At 41.1% G+C, this 17,717-nt stretch overlaps 1 protein-coding gene and 1 long non-coding RNA gene across 2 annotated transcripts in view; one reads left to right on the top strand and one right to left on the bottom strand.

Moving 5' to 3' along the window:
* Positions 1-17,717, bottom strand: part of SGCZ (sarcoglycan zeta) — a 4,560,311-nt gene that overhangs the window by 3,365,883 nt on the left and 1,176,711 nt on the right. The window lies entirely within an intron of this gene.
* On the top strand, positions 15,045-15,368 carry LOC144821743 (uncharacterized). Its single transcript, XR_013608417.1, has 3 exons — positions 15,045-15,075; positions 15,166-15,235; positions 15,343-15,368. It is a non-coding gene; the product is annotated as an uncharacterized LOC144821743 (long non-coding RNA).

The following is a 17,717-nucleotide window of genomic DNA, read 5'->3' as shown; positions in this document are numbered from 1 at the left end:
TGAGTCCCTTTTGTAGTATGTTTTCTTCTTCCTTTGTGAGGACTTTATTGGAAATGTTGAAAATTAGTGATGGCGTCAGTTTTTGTAGTTCTGGCGTCGTGTTGACATCTCCCAGGGTTGAGTATATCTCGGTTTGCCTCTTTGTTTTGTTTGGCCTCTCCCTAAAAAAGAAGGGGGACCTTGTTGATTTTGTTGAAAGGAGCCTCTTCTGTTATTTGTTCTTCTTGGCTCTGTGTTATCTCCTTCACTGTTACTACTTGATGAGGAAGTGTCGGAGAAAGTGAGGTATTTTTGGGACGATCTTCCTTGGTTATCTTGTAGGTATCTTCGGGAGTCTGGCCGTGAGTAAAAATCCTGTTGGAGATAAGGGTACACCTTTTCTATATTGAAGTTCTTTTGGTCTTTTTCAAATTGATTTGTTTTTTGATTGACGGTGTAGTCTTTGAATTCACTAATTTCTTTTTCAACTTTTTCCAAGAGTCCTTTGGCGTCTGATATCAGATCGTTGGTGGTAATACTTTGTTGTACTTTCTCAATTTCTTCCAATTGGGCTTTGGATAGTCTTTGGGCCGTTTCAATTGTCAGGACCATCAGGTCCCGGCTACATTTCGTTTCGATGTAACTATATCCCTTCTTATAGATAGGGTCATCCGTGAACACGACTGGTATGTTCTTTATCTGTAGGCCTCCTGGGATAGTGCCTGCTCTCAGGTGTTGGAGTAAGAAGTGACCATGTAGGTCCGTCCTAATTTGTTTTTTCTTTAATCTTAGGAGCTTATCTGTTTCATTTTGATTTTGTGCAGGTACACTTAAAGCGGCTGAAGCAAAGAGGGGTGGATCCGCTAGCAGTTTTTTTATATGGTCTTCGCTGTACGCAAAGGTTTCATTTTCTGACATACTTTTCTGTGCTCAATCACACTCTGACGTTCTTTCCACAATAAACAAATAAACCGACGCAGGACAATGAGTCCCTGATTCTCCACTGAGAATAGTCAATTCGTGAGTGCCAAGTTGCCTAACTTCTTGCGAAGGGGCTACCACACAGGCAACTGCCTGCTATCACAATCTATAATCACCACTGGGTATGGGTTCCCACGCAGTAAGGCCAAACCCTGCCTTAACTATTGTTATCACACTAAATGCCAATACTGCCAAATAATTTCAACATGCTATTTTGTTTCCTGCATCTGAATTTAAACTGAATGCAAAGGAGACTTTTATCATTGAGTTAATCCATATAGATTTGCCTTTTATTTGCAAATATTTCTCTTTCTCATATTTTTCAAACGTTTTTTTGTTTACAAAACATTTTCTTGAAGCACATTACAAACAAAACGAAACATGAACATAAATTGTGACAAAACTTTACTTTCATACTTCATTCATACTGGGGGACATGGTCCATCATACTCAACAAACACTCAGCCAATTGTCAGTCTAAAAAATCATACAATTTTTACAATTTATATACACTTTGTTTTATGAAGCCATAGATTCTCATTCGTAATTTGACTCTTTACTTTCAGAGAAAATGCTTTCAAATATCTTGTGGCTTCCACGTATAAAACGTGATCTGTAAGGGTCTACGCGTTTCGAACTCCTTAATTCTGGAGTTCTCGTCAGGACCGTGGGCTGTGAATGACAAGGGACCTGTGTTAGTGAGGATTCTATAAAAACTGCTTTTAGTTCAACACCCACTTCTTTGTCTCTTACCTCTCTAAGTGGAAGCTAGTTGTGCCTCAGCGTTTTCCTCATAATCCGCGAAGCGGGACCACCTATATGACATGTACATGAACTTTATTTAATCCGATAATATTATGCACCTCTCAGTGTCAAGAAAACATGCGTGAAGTCATACTCACTGATTGAAATTTGTGTTGCTTTTCTGGTTCTGTAAAAGATTATGGGTCAGCTGTTAGTGCTAATTTCAATCGGTTTTGGGCTCGCGCTACTCTGAATTGGTTATTGACTAGCTGGGGGAGCTGTGGGAATTCTTACCGGTTTTTTCATTCGTGCTCTCCGTCAAAATCAATTTCATGTGGCGATCGGCGGGCGGTTCACAGCGCGTCTGTGAAATCAAATGGAGAATGTCTCAGTGTGGTTGTGCTCCGTTTGGGTGGCATTTCATGAGATCCTTGGATTATCTGTTGGCACATACCTGGTTTACGGTGTGTTCCACTGGGGTCCCGTCTCTCGGTGTGGAAGCCGGCTTGGGGAATATGTTTACTTCCTGATTAAAGGTCACATGGTGCTCCCATGTTTCACGGCGGCCATCTTTGCCTAGTCAATTCGGTGCAGATTAGTTCTGTAACTTGATGTATATGTCATTTTTTGGTTTGCTGGTCTTTGGGGATGGTCATGTATTTGTCATGTTCTTTAAAGGATGTGGTCCCACGGTTGTGGTCATTTCGCGAGGGGTGCACTCTATGGCGCTTCAATTTTTTGAAGGGGGATATTGTGCCTATGGGGCTTTTTGTTAAGGAACTCCTCTATCACAATGGTTAATGATTTAAAGTTTGAACATTTCTGAAAGTTCATTTAATCCATCAATCGCTGTATTGAATCTGACGATCATTGAAGCCTCTGTTTTGGACAGCTTTGCATCTATGTCGCCCCCTCTGGGGTCTTGTTCCACTTTTGTTATAATTGTCCATCGCAAGTCTCTTTCCTCATGGTTGTTTGATTGCCAATGATTGACTAAAGGGGCATTTGGTACTTTCCGCTTTATCCTTGATTTGTGTTGTTGTATTCTGGCGCGGACCTCTTGATTTGTTTTGCCGATGTACAGGAGGTTACATGGACACCTTATGCCGTAAATAACGCATTTAGTCTTACAATTTGTAAATGACTCGTGTTTCCATGATATTCCACTGTGTGTGAAAATCGGTCCTTCTTCTGTCGAATCGCAGCAATTGCATCCTCCACATTTGTGATGTCCTATGATAGGAGGGAGGCCCATCATACTTCTCAAATTGGTAGATGGTTTCATAGGGAGTGCAGCTCTTACTAATTTGTTAGCCAGATTTGATTCTTTTTTTAAGGCGAATAGTGGCGGTTTTTCCAGTTCTTTGCACAGATTTTTAACTAGGTGCCAGTTGTTATTTACTGCCTTCTTTAAAAGATTTGAATTTGGACAGAAGGTGGTTACTAGGACTATTCGGCCCAGTTTCTTTTTAGTCTTTTTGGCCAATAGATGTTCTCGAGGTGTCCACCATGCTCTTTTTTTGGAACGGCGTAACAATTTTTTAGGGTATCCGCGTTCGATTAGGTTGCTGGTGAGTTTGTCTGCATGTTTTTCATATTCTTGTTTGTCTTGGCAGTTTCTTCTAATCCTCAAGTACTGCCCATATGGCAAATTCTCCTTGAGGCTGCGGGGGTGGTTGCTATTAAAATGCAACAGTCTGTTCCGATCAGTTTCTTTTTTGTGTAGAGTGGTTTTCAATTCTCCTTCGTCCGAAGGATATATCTCCACATCCAAGAATGGAATTTTCTTTTTTGAATATACGAGGCTGAACTTGATTTCTTGTGTTCTGTTACTAAGCCATTGGTTGAACATTTTTAATTCTTCTTCAGGGCCAGACCATACAAAGAACACGTCGTCAATAAAACGGCTCCAATAATTTATTGCATGTTTGAAAGGGTTATCTTGGTAGATGAATTTGTCTTCATAGATGGACATGAATAATACGGCTAATTCCGGGGCGAAGGGACAACCCATCGCCACTCCGCCTATTTGTAGATAGAAATCACCATCAAACAAGAAATAGTTGTTTTTTAAAGCAAATTTGGCCAACTGTTAGATGAAATCTGTTGGTACTTGTTCTGGTTTGTCTCGTGTTTCTAGGTGATATTTTAGAACCTGTAATCCTTCGTCTTGTGGTATTTGGGTATACAAAGAAGTTATATCCATTGTAACCAGCCAGTCGTTTTTTTCATTGAATTTCACGTCCTGTAATTTATTAATGAAATCCGTTGTGTCTCGGATGTAAGATTTTACATCAGGGATGAAAGGCTTCAAGAAGAAGTCCACGAATTTGGAGATTGGTTCCATCAAGGACTCACAACCGGATACTATCGGTCGTCCGGGAGGGGAGTTGGCATCTTTATGTACTTTTGGTAGTACATAGAAAAGCGGAATTCTTGGATGTTTAATTCTTAAGTATTCAAATTCTTTCTTACCAAGGAAACCATTTTCAAAGGCTTCATCAATGATAGATTATAGCTGTTGTTTTAACACCATAGTAGGGTCTTTTTTTAGTTTGCGATAACAATTGGTGTCATTTAGTTGTCTTTTGACTTCGTCGATGTATAGTTGGCGGTCCCATATTACAATTGAGCCCCCTTTATCTGCTTGTTTAATTATTACGGATGTGTCCTTTGCTAGATTTGTTAGTGCTATGGATTCCGATTTGGTGGTGTTGTACTTCACCCACTTGGTCTTTTTCTCCATTTCTCCAATGGCTGAGAGTATAGTTCTTTCAAAGGTTAACACTTCCTTTGGTGTTTTAAAATTTGGGGGACAAAATGTAGATTTTTTGTGCAGTCCAGTGATTTCCATATTGGTATTGGTGGGGTTCTCGGAGAAATAGGTTTTTAATCTGATTTTGCGAAAAAACTCTATTGTTTCGGTTTTTAATTTTACAAAATCAGTCTTTTTTGATGGAACAAAGGTGAGTCCCTTTTGTAGTATGTTTTCTTCTTCCTTTGTGAGGACTTTATTGGAAATGTTGAAAATTAGTGATGGCGTCAGTTTTTGTAGTTCTGGCGTCGTGTTGACATCTCCCAGGGTTGAGTATATCTCGGTTTGCCTCTTTGTTTTGTTTGGCCTCTCCCTAAAAAAGAAGGGGGACCTTGTTGATTTTGTTGAAAGGAGCCTCTTCTGTTATTTGTTCTTCTTGGCTCTGTGTTATCTCCTTCACTGTTACTACTTGATGAGGAAGTGTCGGAGAAAGTGAGGTATTTTTGGGACGATCTTCCTTGGTTATCTTGTAGGTATCTTCGGGAGTCTGGCCGTGAGTAAAAATCCTGTTGGAGATAAGGGTACACCTTTTCTATATTGAAGTTCTTTTGGTCTTTTTCAAATTGATTTGTTTTTTGATTGACGGTGTAGTCTTTGAATTCACTAATTTCTTTTTCAACTTTTTCCAAGAGTCCTTTGGCGTCTGATATCAGATCGTTGGTGGTAATACTTTGTTGTACTTTCTCAATTTCTTCCAATTGGGCTTTGGATAGTCTTTGGGCCGTTTCAATTGTCAGGACCATCAGGTCCCGGCTACATTTCGTTTCGATGTAACTATATCCCTTCTTATAGATAGGGTCCTCCGTGAACACGACTGGTATGTTCTTTATCTGTAGGCCTCCTGGGATAGTGCCTGCTCTCAGGTGTTGGAGTAAGAAGTGACCATGTAGGTCCGTCCTAATTTGTTTTTTCTTTAATCTTAGGAGCTTATCTGTTTCATTTTGATTTTGTGCAGGTACACTTAAAGCGGCTGAAGCAAAGAGGGGTGGATCCGCTAGCAGTTTTTTTATATGGTCTTCGCTGTACGCAAAGGTTTCATTTTCTGACATACTTTTCTGTGCTCAATCACACTCTGACGTTCTTTCCACAATAAACAAATAAACCGACGCAGGACAATGAGTCCCTGATTCTCCACTGAGAATAGTCAATTCGTGAGTGCCAAGTTGCCTAACTTCTTGCGAAGGGGCTACCACACAGGCAACTGCCTGCTATCACAATCTATAATCACCACTGGGTATGGGTTCCCACGCAGTAAGGCCAAACCCTGCCTTAACTATTGTTATCACACTAAATGCCAATACTGCCAAATAATTTCAACATGCTATTTTGTTTCCTGCATCTGAATTTAAACTGAATGCAAAGGAGACTTTTATCATTGAGTTAATCCATATAGATTTGCCTTTTATTTGCAAATATTTCTCTTTCTCATATTTTTCAAACGTTTTTTTGTTTACAAAACATTTTCTTGAAGCACATTACAAACAAAACGAAACATGAACATAAATTGTGACAAAACTTTACTTTCATACTTCATTCATACTGGGGGACATGGTCCATCATACTCAACAAACACTCAGCCAATTGTCAGTCTAAAAAATCATACAATTTTTACAATTTATATACACTTTGTTTTATGAAGCCATAGATTCTCATTCGTAATTTGACTCTTTACTTTCAGAGAAAATGCTTTCAAATATCTTGTGGCTTCCACGTATAAAACGTGATCTGTAAGGGTCTACGCGTTTCGAACTCCTTAATTCTGGAGTTCTCGTCAGGACCGTGGGCTGTGAATGACAAGGGACCTGTGTTAGTGAGGATTCTATAAAAACTGCTTTTAGTTCAACACCCACTTCTTTGTCTCTTACCTCTCTAAGTGGAAGCTAGTTGTGCCTCAGCGTTTTCCTCATAATCCGCGAAGCGGGACCACCTATATGACATGTACATGAACTTTATTTAATCCGATAATATTATGCACCTCTCAGTGTCAAGAAAACATGCGTGAAGTCATACTCACTGATTGAAATTTGTGTTGCTTTTCTGGTTCTGTAAAAGATTATGGGTCAGCTGTTAGTGCTAATTTCAATCGGTTTTGGGCTCGCGCTACTCTGAATTGGTTATTGACTAGCTGGGGGAGCTGTGGGAATTCTTACCGGTTTTTTCATTCGTGCTCGCCGTCAAAATCAATTTCATGTGGCGATCGGCGGGCGGTTCACAGCGCGTCTGTGAAATCAAATGGAGAATGTCTCAGTGTGGTTGTGCTCCGTTTGGGTGGCATTTCATGAGATCCTTGGATTATCTGTTGGCACATACCTGGTTTACGGTGTGTTCCACTGGGGTCCCGTCTCTCGGTGTGGAAGCCGGCTTGGGGAATATGTTTACTTCCTGATTAAAGGTCACATGGTGCTCCCATGTTTCACGGCGGCCATCTTTGCCTAGTCAATTCGGTGCAGATTAGTTCTGTAACTTGATGTATATGTCATTTTTTGGTTTGCTGGTCTTTGGGGATGGTCATGTATTTGTCATGTTCTTTAAAGGATGTGGTCCCACGGTTGTGGTCATTTCGCGAGGGGTGCACTGTATGGCGCTTCAATTTTTTGAAGGGGGATATTGTGCCTATGGGGCTTTTTGTTAAGGAACTCCTCTATCACAATGGTTAATGATTTAAAGTTTGAACATTTCTGAAAGTTCATTTAATCCATCAATCACTGTATTGAATCTGACGATCATTGAAGCCTCTGTTTTGGACAGCTTTGCATCTATGTCGCCCCCTCTGGGGTCTTGTTCCACTTTTGTTATAATTGTCCATCGCAAGTCTCTTTCCTCATGGTTGTTTGATTGCCAATGATTGACTAAAGGGGCATTTGGTACTTTCCGCTTTATCCTTGATTTGTGTTGTTGGATTCTGGCGCGGACCTCTTGATTTGTTTTGCCGATGTACAGGAGGTTACATGGACACCTTATGCCGTAAATAACGCATTTAGGGGCCGATTAGGATGGCGGACGGACTTGCGTCCGTCCGCCACCCCTGAGTAGGAGGGACCGTCCGCATGGGCAGCGGCGGTCCCTCCATGGCAATTAGGATGTGACCGCCAGGGTGGCGGTCACATCCTCTATTATTAACATTGCGGCGGGTGCAGCTTCAAGCTGCACCCGCCGCAATGTTAAAAATGCATGTGTTGCATTTACATGCACAAAGCGGCAGGCACCGCACGGTGCCTGCTGCTTTGTGTACGCAAATGCAGGGGGGTACCATAGGTACCCCCCATGTGCACCCCCCACCCCCCATTCACCCAGGGGGCCCGCAACGGGCCCCCAAAGTGAATGTCCGTATGCTTTTCCATGGCGGAAAAGCCGCCGTGGAAAAGCATATTTACACAAACATCATAATATGGCGGACGGTGTCTCATAGACACCGCCTGCCATGTTATAGCTTTTCCGCCGCGGTCGGAAGCCGACCGCGGCGGAAAAGCGGCGGACGGAATTCCAGACCCACCAGCCATCCTAATTTGGCGGTGGGTCTTTGGAGTCTCCGCCGCGGTTTTTCCGCATCCTCCAGGCCAGCGGACACTTCCGCCGGCCCGGAGGATGCGGAAAAACCGCCATCCTAATCGGCCCCTTAGTCTTACAATTTGTAAATGACTCGTGTTTCCATGATATTCCACTGTGTGTGAAAATCGGTCCTTCTTCTGTCGAATCGCAGCAATTGCATCCTCCACATTTGTGATGTCCTATGATAGGAGGGAGGCCCATCATACTTCTCAAATTGGTAGATGGTTTCATAGGGAGTGCAGCTCTTACTAATTTGTTAGCCAGATTTGATTCTTTTTTGAAGGCGAATAGTGGCGGTTTTTCCAGTTCTTTGCACAGATTTTTAACTAGGTGCCAGTTGTTATTTACTGCCTTCTTTAAAAGATTTGAATTTGGACAGAAGGTGGTTACTAGGACTATTCGGTCCAGTTTCTTTTTAGTCTTTTTGGCCAATAGATGTTCTCGAGGTGTCCACCATGCTCTTTTTTTGGAACGGCGTAACAATTTTTTAGGGTATCCGCGTTCGATTAGGTTGCTGGTGAGTTTGTCTGCATGTTTTTCATATTCTTGTTTGTCTTGGCAGTTTCTTCTAATCCTCAAGTACTGCCCATATGGCAAATTCTCCTTGAGGCTGCGGGGGTGGTTGCTATTAAAATGCAACAGTCTGTTCCGATCAGTTTCTTTTTTGTGTAGAGTGGTTTTCAATTCTCCTTCGTCCGAAGGATATATCTCCACATCCAAGAATGGAATTTTCTTTTTTGAATATACGAGGCTGAACTTGATTTCTTGTGTTCTGTTATTAAGCCATTGGTTGAACATTTTTAATTCTTCTTCAGGGCCAGACCATACAAAGAACACGTCGTCAATAAAACGGCTCCAATAATTTATTGCATGTTTGAAAGGGTTATCTTGGTAGATGAATTTGTCTTCATAGATGGACATGAATAATACGGCTAATTCCGGGGCGAAGGGACAACCCATCGCCACTCCGCCTATTTGTAGATAGAAATCACCATCAAACAAGAAATAGTTGTTTTTTAAAGCAAATTTGGCCAACTGTAAGATGAAATCTGTTGGTACTTGTTCTGGTTTGTCTCGTGTTTCTAGGTGATATTTTAGAACCTGTAATCCTTCGTCTTGTGGTATTTGGGTATACAAAGAAGTTATATCCATTGTAACCAGCCAGTCGTTTTTTTCATTGAATTTCACGTCCTGTAATTTATTAATGAAATCCGTTGTGTCTCGGATGTAAGATTTTACATCAGGGATGAAAGGCTTCAAGAAGAAGTCCACGAATTTGGAGATTGGTTCCATCAAGGACTCACAACCGGATACTATCGGTCGTCCGGGAGGGGAGTTGGCATCTTTATGTACTTTTGGTAGTACATAGAAAAGCGGAATTCTTGGATGTTTAATTCTTAAGTATTCAAATTCTTTCTTACCAAGGAAACCATTTTCAAAGGCTTCATCAATGATAGAGTATAGCTGTTGTTTTAACACCATAGTAGGGTCTTTTTTTAGTTTGCGATAACAATTGGTGTCATTTAGTTGTCTTTTGACTTCGTCGATGTATAGTTGGCGGTCCCATATTACAATTGAGCCCCCTTTATCTGCTTGTTTAATTATTACGGATGTGTCCTTTGCTAGATTTGTTAGTGCTATGGATTCCGATTTGGTGGTGTTGTACTTCACCCACTTGGTCTTTTTCTCCATTTCTCCAATGGCTGAGAGTATAGTTCTTTCAAAGGTTAACACTTCCTTTGGTGTTTTAAAATTTGGGGGACAAAATGTAGATTTTTTGTGCAGTCCAGTGATTTCCATATTGCTATTGGTGGGGTTCTCGGAGAAATAGGTTTTTAATCTGATTTTGCGAAAAAACTCTATTGTTTCGGTTTTTAATTTTACAAAATCAGTCTTTTTTGATGGAACAAAGGTGAGTCCCTTTTGTAGTATGTTTTCTTCTTCCTTTGTGAGGACTTTATTGGAAATGTTGAAAATTAGTGATGGCGTCAGTTTTTGTAGTTCTGGCGTCGTGTTGACATCTCCCAGGGTTGAGTATATCTCGGTTTGCCTCTTTGTTTTGTTTGGCCTCTCCCTAAAAAAGAAGGGGGACCTTGTTGATTTTGTTGAAAGGAGCCTCTTCTGTTATTTGTTCTTCTTGGCTCTGTGTTATCTCCTTCACTGTTACTACTTGATGAGGAAGTGTCGGAGAAAGTGAGGTATTTTTGGGACGATCTTCCTTGGTTATCTTGTAGGTATCTTCGGGAGTCTGGCCGTGAGTAAAAATCCTGTTGGAGATAAGGGTACACCTTTTCTATATTGAAGTTCTTTTGGTCTTTTTCAAATTGATTTGTTTTTTGATTGACGGTGTAGTCTTTGAATTCACTAATTTCTTTTTCAACTTTTTCCAAGAGTCCTTTGGCGTCTGATATCAGATCGTTGGTGGTAATACTTTGTTGTACTTTCTCAATTTCTTCCAATTGGGCTTTGGATAGTCTTTGGGCCGTTTCAATTGTCAGGACCATCAGGTCCCGGCTACATTTCGTTTCGATGTAACTATATCCCTTCTTATAGATAGGGTCCTCCGTGAACACGACTGGTATGTTCTTTATCTGTAGGCCTCCTGGGATAGTGCCTGCTCTCAGGTGTTGGAGTAAGAAGTGACCATGTAGGTCCGTCCTAATTTGTTTTTTCTTTAATCTTAGGAGCTTATCTGTTTCATTTTGATTTTGTGCAGGTACACTTAAAGCGGCTGAAGCAAAGAGGGGTGGATCCGCTAGCAGTTTTTTTATATGGTCTTCGCTGTACGCAAAGGTTTCATTTTCTGACATACTTTTCTGTGCTCAATCACACTCTGACGTTCTTTCCACAATAAACAAATAAACCGACGCAGGACAATGAGTCCCTGATTCTCCACTGAGAATAGTCAATTCGTGAGTGCCAAGTTGCCTAACTTCTTGCGAAGGGGCTACCACACAGGCAACTGCCTGCTATCACAATCTATAATCACCACTGGGTATGGGTTCCCACGCAGTAAGGCCAAACCCTGCCTTAACTATTGTTATCACACTAAATGCCAATACTGCCAAATAATTTCAACATGCTATTTTGTTTCCTGCATCTGAATTTAAACTGAATGCAAAGGAGACTTTTATCATTGAGTTAATCCATATAGATTTGCCTTTTATTTGCAAATATTTCTCTTTCTCATATTTTTCAAACGTTTTTTTGTTTACAAAACATTTTCTTGAAGCACATTACAAACAAAACGAAACATGAACATAAATTGTGACAAAACTTTACTTTCATACTTCATTCATACTGGGGGACATGGTCCATCATACTCAACAAACACTCAGCCAATTGTCAGTCTAAAAAATCATACAATTTTTACAATTTATATACACTTTGTTTTATGAAGCCATAGATTCTCATTCGTAATTTGACTCTTTACTTTCAGAGAAAATGCTTTCAAATATCTTGTGGCTTCCACGTATAAAACGTGATCTGTAAGGGTCTACGCGTTTCGAACTCCTTAATTCTGGAGTTCTCGTCAGGACCGTGGGCTGTGAATGACAAGGGACCTGTGTTAGTGAGGATTCTATAAAAACTGCTTTTAGTTCAACACCCACTTCTTTGTCTCTTACCTCTCTAAGTGGAAGCTAGTTGTGCCTCAGCGTTTTCCTCATAATCCGCGAAGCGGGACCACCTATATGACATGTACATGAACTTTATTTAATCCGATAATATTATGCACCTCTCAGTGTCAAGAAAACATGCGTGAAGTCATACTCACTGATTGAAATTTGTGTTGCTTTTCTGGTTCTGTAAAAGATTATGGGTCAGCTGTTAGTGCTAATTTCAATCGGTTTTGGGCTCGCGCTACTCTGAATTGGTTATTGACTAGCTGGGGGAGCTGTGGGAATTCTTACCGGTTTTTTCATTCGTGCTCTCCGTCAAAATCAATTTCATGTGGCGATCGGCGGGCGGTTCACAGCGCGTCTGTGAAATCAAATGGAGAATGTCTCAGTGTGGTTGTGCTCCGTTTGGGTGGCATTTCATGAGATCCTTGGATTATCTGTTGGCACATACCTGGTTTACGGTGTGTTCCACTGGGGTCCCGTCTCTCGGTGTGGAAGCCGGCTTGGGGAATATGTTTACTTCCTGATTAAAGGTCACATGGTGCTCCCATGTTTCACGGCGGCCATCTTTGCCTAGTCAATTCGGTGCAGATTAGTTCTGTAACTTGATGTATATGTCATTTTTTGGTTTGCTGGTCTTTGGGGATGGTCATGTATTTGTCATGTTCTTTAAAGGATGTGGTCCCACGGTTGTGGTCATTTCGCGAGGGGTGCACTCTATGGCGCTTCAATTTTTTGAAGGGGGATATTGTGCCTATGGGGCTTTTTGTTAAGGAACTCCTCTATCACAATGGTTAATGATTTAAAGTTTGAACATTTCTGAAAGTTCATTTAATCCATCAATCGCTGTATTGAATCTGACGATCATTGAAGCCTCTGTTTTGGACAGCTTTGCATCTATGTCGCCCCCTCTGGGGTCTTGTTCCACTTTTGTTATAATTGTCCATCGCAAGTCTCTTTCCTCATGGTTGTTTGATTGCCAATGATTGACTAAAGGGGCATTTGGTACTTTCCGCTTTATCCTTGATTTGTGTTGTTGTATTCTGGCGCGGACCTCTTGATTTGTTTTGCCGATGTACAGGAGGTTACATGGACACCTTATGCCGTAAATAACGCATTTAGTCTTACAATTTGTAAATGACTCGTGTTTCCATGATATTCCACTGTGTGTGAAAATCGGTCCTTCTTCTGTCGAATCGCAGCAATTGCATCCTCCACATTTGTGATGTCCTATGATAGGAGGGAGGCCCATCATACTTCTCAAATTGGTAGATGGTTTCATAGGGAGTGCAGCTCTTACTAATTTGTTAGCCAGATTTGATTCTTTTTTTAAGGCGAATAGTGGCGGTTTTTCCAGTTCTTTGCACAGATTTTTAACTAGGTGCCAGTTGTTATTTACTGCCTTCTTTAAAAGATTTGAATTTGGACAGAAGGTGGTTACTAGGACTATTCGGCCCAGTTTCTTTTTAGTCTTTTTGGCCAATAGATGTTCTCGAGGTGTCCACCATGCTCTTTTTTTGGAACGGCGTAACAATTTTTTAGGGTATCCGCGTTCGATTAGGTTGCTGGTGAGTTTGTCTGCATGTTTTTCATATTCTTGTTTGTCTTGGCAGTTTCTTCTAATCCTCAAGTACTGCCCATATGGCAAATTCTCCTTGAGGCTGCGGGGGTGGTTGCTATTAAAATGCAACAGTCTGTTCCGATCAGTTTCTTTTTTGTGTAGAGTGGTTTTCAATTCTCCTTCGTCCGAAGGATATATCTCCACATCCAAGAATGGAATTTTCTTTTTTGAATATACGAGGCTGAACTTGATTTCTTGTGTTCTGTTATTAAGCCATTGGTTGAACATTTTTAATTCTTCTTCAGGGCCAGACCTATGAAGACAAATTCATCTACCAAGATAACCCTTTCAAACATGCAATAAATTATTGGAGCCGTTTTATTGACGACGTGTTCTTTGTATGGTCTGGCCCTGAAGAAGAATTAAAAATGTTCAACCAATGGCTTAATAACAGAACACAAGAAATCAAGTTCAGCCTCGTATATTCAAAAAAGAAAATTCCATTCTTGGATGTGGAGATATATCCTTCGGACGAAGGAGAATTGAAAACCACTCTACACAAAAAAGAAACTGATCGGAACAGACTGTTGCATTTTAATAGCAACCACCCCCGCAGCCTCAAGGAGAATTTGCCATATGGGCAGTACTTGAGGATTAGAAGAAACTGCCAAGACAAACAAGAATATGAAAAACATGCAGACAAACTCACCAGCAACCTAATCGAACGCGGATACCCTAAAAAATTGTTACGCCGTTCCAAAAAAAGAGCATGGTGGACACCTCGAGAACATCTATTGGCCAAAAAGACTAAAAAGAAACTGGACCGAATAGTCCTAGTAACCACCTTCTGTCCAAATTCAAATCTTTTAAAGAAGGCAGTAAATAACAACTGGCACCTAGTTAAAAATCTGTGCAAAGAACTGGAAAAACCGCCACTATTCGCCTTCAAAAAAGAATCAAATCTGGCTAACAAATTAGTAAGAGCTGCACTCCCTATGAAACCATCTACCAATTTGAGAAGTATGATGGGCCTCCCTCCTATCATAGGACATCACAAATGTGGAGGATGCAATTGCTGCGATTCGACAGAAGAAGGACCGATTTTCACACACAGTGGAATATCATGGAAACACGAGTCATTTACAAATTGTAAGACTAAATGCGTTATTTACGGCATAAGGTGTCCATGTAACCTCCTGTACATCGGCAAAACAAATCAAGAGGTCCGCGCCAGAATCCAACAACACAAATCAAGGATAAAGCGGAAAGTACCAAATGCCCCTTTAGTCAATCATTGGCAATCAAACAACCATGAGGAAAGAGACTTGCGATGGACAATTATAACAAAAGTGGAACAAGACCCCAGAGGGGGCGACATAGATGCAAAGCTGTCCAAAACAGAGGCTTCAATGATCGTCAGATTCAATACAGCGATTGATGGATTAAATGAACTTTCAGAAATGTTCAAACTTTAAATCATTAACCATTGTGATAGAGGAGTTCCTTAACAAAAAGCCCCATAGGCACAATATCCCCCTTCAAAAAATTGAAGCGCCATAGAGTGCACCCCTCGCGAAATGACCACAACCGTGGGACCACATCCTTTAAAGAACATGACAAATACATGACCATCCCCAAAGACCAGCAAACCAAAAAATGACATATACATCAAGTTACAGAACTAATCTGCACCGAATTGACTAGGCAAAGATGGCCGCCGTGAAACATGGGAGCACCATGTGACCTTTAATCAGGAAGTAAACATATTCCCCAAGCCGGCTTCCACACCGAGAGACGGGACCCCAGTGGAACACACCGTAAACCAGGTATGTGCCAACAGATAATCCAAGGATCTCATGAAATGCCACCCAAACGGAGCACAACCACACTGAGACATTCTCCATTTGATTTCACAGACGCGCTGTGAACCGCCCGCCGATCGCCACATGAAATTGATTTTGACGGCGAGCACGAATGAAAAAACCGGTAAGAATTCCCACAGCTCCCCCAGCTAGTCAATAACCAATTCAGAGTAGCGCGAGCCCAAAACCGATTGAAATTAGCACTAACAGCTGACCCATAATCTTTTACAGAACCAGAAAAGCAACACAAATTTCAATCAGTGAGTATGACTTCACGCATGTTTTCTTGACACTGAGAGGTGCATAATATTATCGGATTAAATAAAGTTCATGTACATGTCATATAGGTGGTACCGCTTCGCGGATTATGAGGAAAACGCTGAGGCACAACTAGCTTCCACTTAGAGAGGTAAGAGACAAAGAAGTGGGTGTTGAACTAAAAGCAGTTTTTATAGAATCCTCACTAACACAGGTCCCTTGTCATTCACAGCCCACGGTCCTGACGAGAACTCCAGAATTAAGGAGTTCGAAACGCGTAGACCCTTACAGATCACGTTTTATACGTGGAAGCCACAAGATATTTGAAAGCATTTTCTCTGAAAGTAAAGAGTCAAATTACGAATGAGAATCTATGGCTTCATAAAACAAAGTGTATATAAATTGTAAAAATTGTATGATTTTTTAGACTGACAATTGGCTGAGTGTTTGTTGAGTATGATGGACCATGTCCCCCAGTATGAATGAAGTATGAAAGTAAAGTTTTGTCACAATTTATGTTCATGTTTCGTTTTGTTTGTAATGTGCTTCAAGAAAATGTTTTGTAAACAAAAAAACGTTTGAAAAATATGAGAAAGAGAAATATTTGCAAATAAAAGGCAAATCTATATGGATTAACTCAATGATAAAAGTCTCCTTTGCATTCAGTTTAAATTCAGATGCAGGAAACAAAATAGCATGTTGAAATTATTTGGCAGTATTGGCATTTAGTGTGATAACATACATTACATTACATTTACATTTTACATTTATAACAATAGTTAAGGCAGGGTTTGGCCTTACTGCGTGGGAACCCATACCCAGTGGTGATTATAGATAGTAAAGAAATACTGCACAGCTCCTGATCATTTCTAGAAATGCCAGTGGCAGTCTTTTCCTGCCAGGAGAGTTTGTTGGCAATATCTGGCATGATCATTGTGCAGTTGACAAAGGCGGATGTGCTAACTCCCCTAGTGTTTACCAGCAATTGTTTTTAAATTGAGGTCAGCACATGCAATAGGCCTGGAGCCTGAATGGACACAGGAGTGTGCTGTGATGCTGATGGTGAAGTGGCATACAAGCAACCACCTCAAGTTGTATATGAGTGATTACGGTAAACTAGAAGTAAGTGTGTGCCTGATATTGACCAGCTCCTTGAGCATTAATGATGAGAACTGTTATTAGATACCTGTGAGCATGAACAGCTGCACAATCCAAAAGGCAGAACCTGGGCCTTATTTGTAATGCACACTATAACCTAAGAGGGTATCCTGGCTCTGAGTAGGTATGTGCCTAGACCTACCTATTGTAGGTTGGCTAATTGAAAAGCCAGAGCTTCAGTTGATGTAGGAGACTTCTTGAAGCTCTTTTGTGTCTGTTACTTTCAGAGAATCCACTCCTCAAACTTTTAAGCAAGGCAAAGTCCTCTTTGGTGAAGCCCTGAGTGTGCAGCAGGTGCAGTCCTTATGAGTGCAGTCCTTCTAGAAGCAGACCAGGGGTTCAGCCGGGCCATCTACATCTTGATCCTGGCAGGTATCTGAGTTACTGGGTAGCTCTCAAATATTTAGCTAGGTTTCTGGGCTGACAAGAAGGGGGGACCCCTGACCAATGGATTACAGGGTACAACCCTCTGTGAATACATCTTCCCCATAAGTGTGGCATTTTGTTGTCCCAGAAAGCACTGTTCCACAACAATCAAAATGGTGAAAATCTCTCCTGGAGGTTCAGGTCTACCTAACCCAACCCACAGATATAACTATCTTTTCCCTACACCCCCCATCCAGCCCCTCTCCTAATTCAATTCCAGGAGTTCCCACCTGGCAGGGAATGCAATATGTGGTGGTGGGACTGGTTCATGTCCTCGCTGTCTTTCTCCCGTTGAAGACCAGGTTCTCTACCCAGTCCCCTTTCTGTCCTGGCATCTGCTGCTGCAGATCTCCCACCAGATGTCTTCTTTGTCTCAGTTCAGGCCACTTTACACTTCATTAAGGGAGCTTGCCTCAGCCTATCAAAGGCTGGACAATTAGAAGAGGCTGCTACAGAGCTGGATTGGGTAACTTTAGGAAAGCACTTCTATAACTTCTTTCCTACAATAGTTATAATAAATCCAACCATGGCAAGTTGTTTGTTTCATTGCAGCTATTAATTTGACACTCTGAGATATTATTATAGCTCACGTCTGTCAAAAGATAGACTGTATTTATGTTAAATAAAGCTTTCTCATGTTAGCTAATGTACTGCAATGGGAAAAAACTAAATAGGAATTTTCCCTCACAAGGGCATATAAAACATATTTTATAATGTCCCTGTTTATTTTAACATGGCAACTTACACCTGGGGAACCTATGACA

Source organism: Lissotriton helveticus, chromosome 2_2 (assembly GCF_964261635.1).
Source record: "Lissotriton helveticus chromosome 2_2, aLisHel1.1, whole genome shotgun sequence".
Taxonomy (NCBI): Eukaryota; Metazoa; Chordata; class Amphibia; order Caudata; family Salamandridae; genus Lissotriton; species Lissotriton helveticus.
The sequence above is the reverse complement of the archived record's forward strand: the minus strand, read 5'-3'. Positions and strand labels throughout refer to the sequence as shown.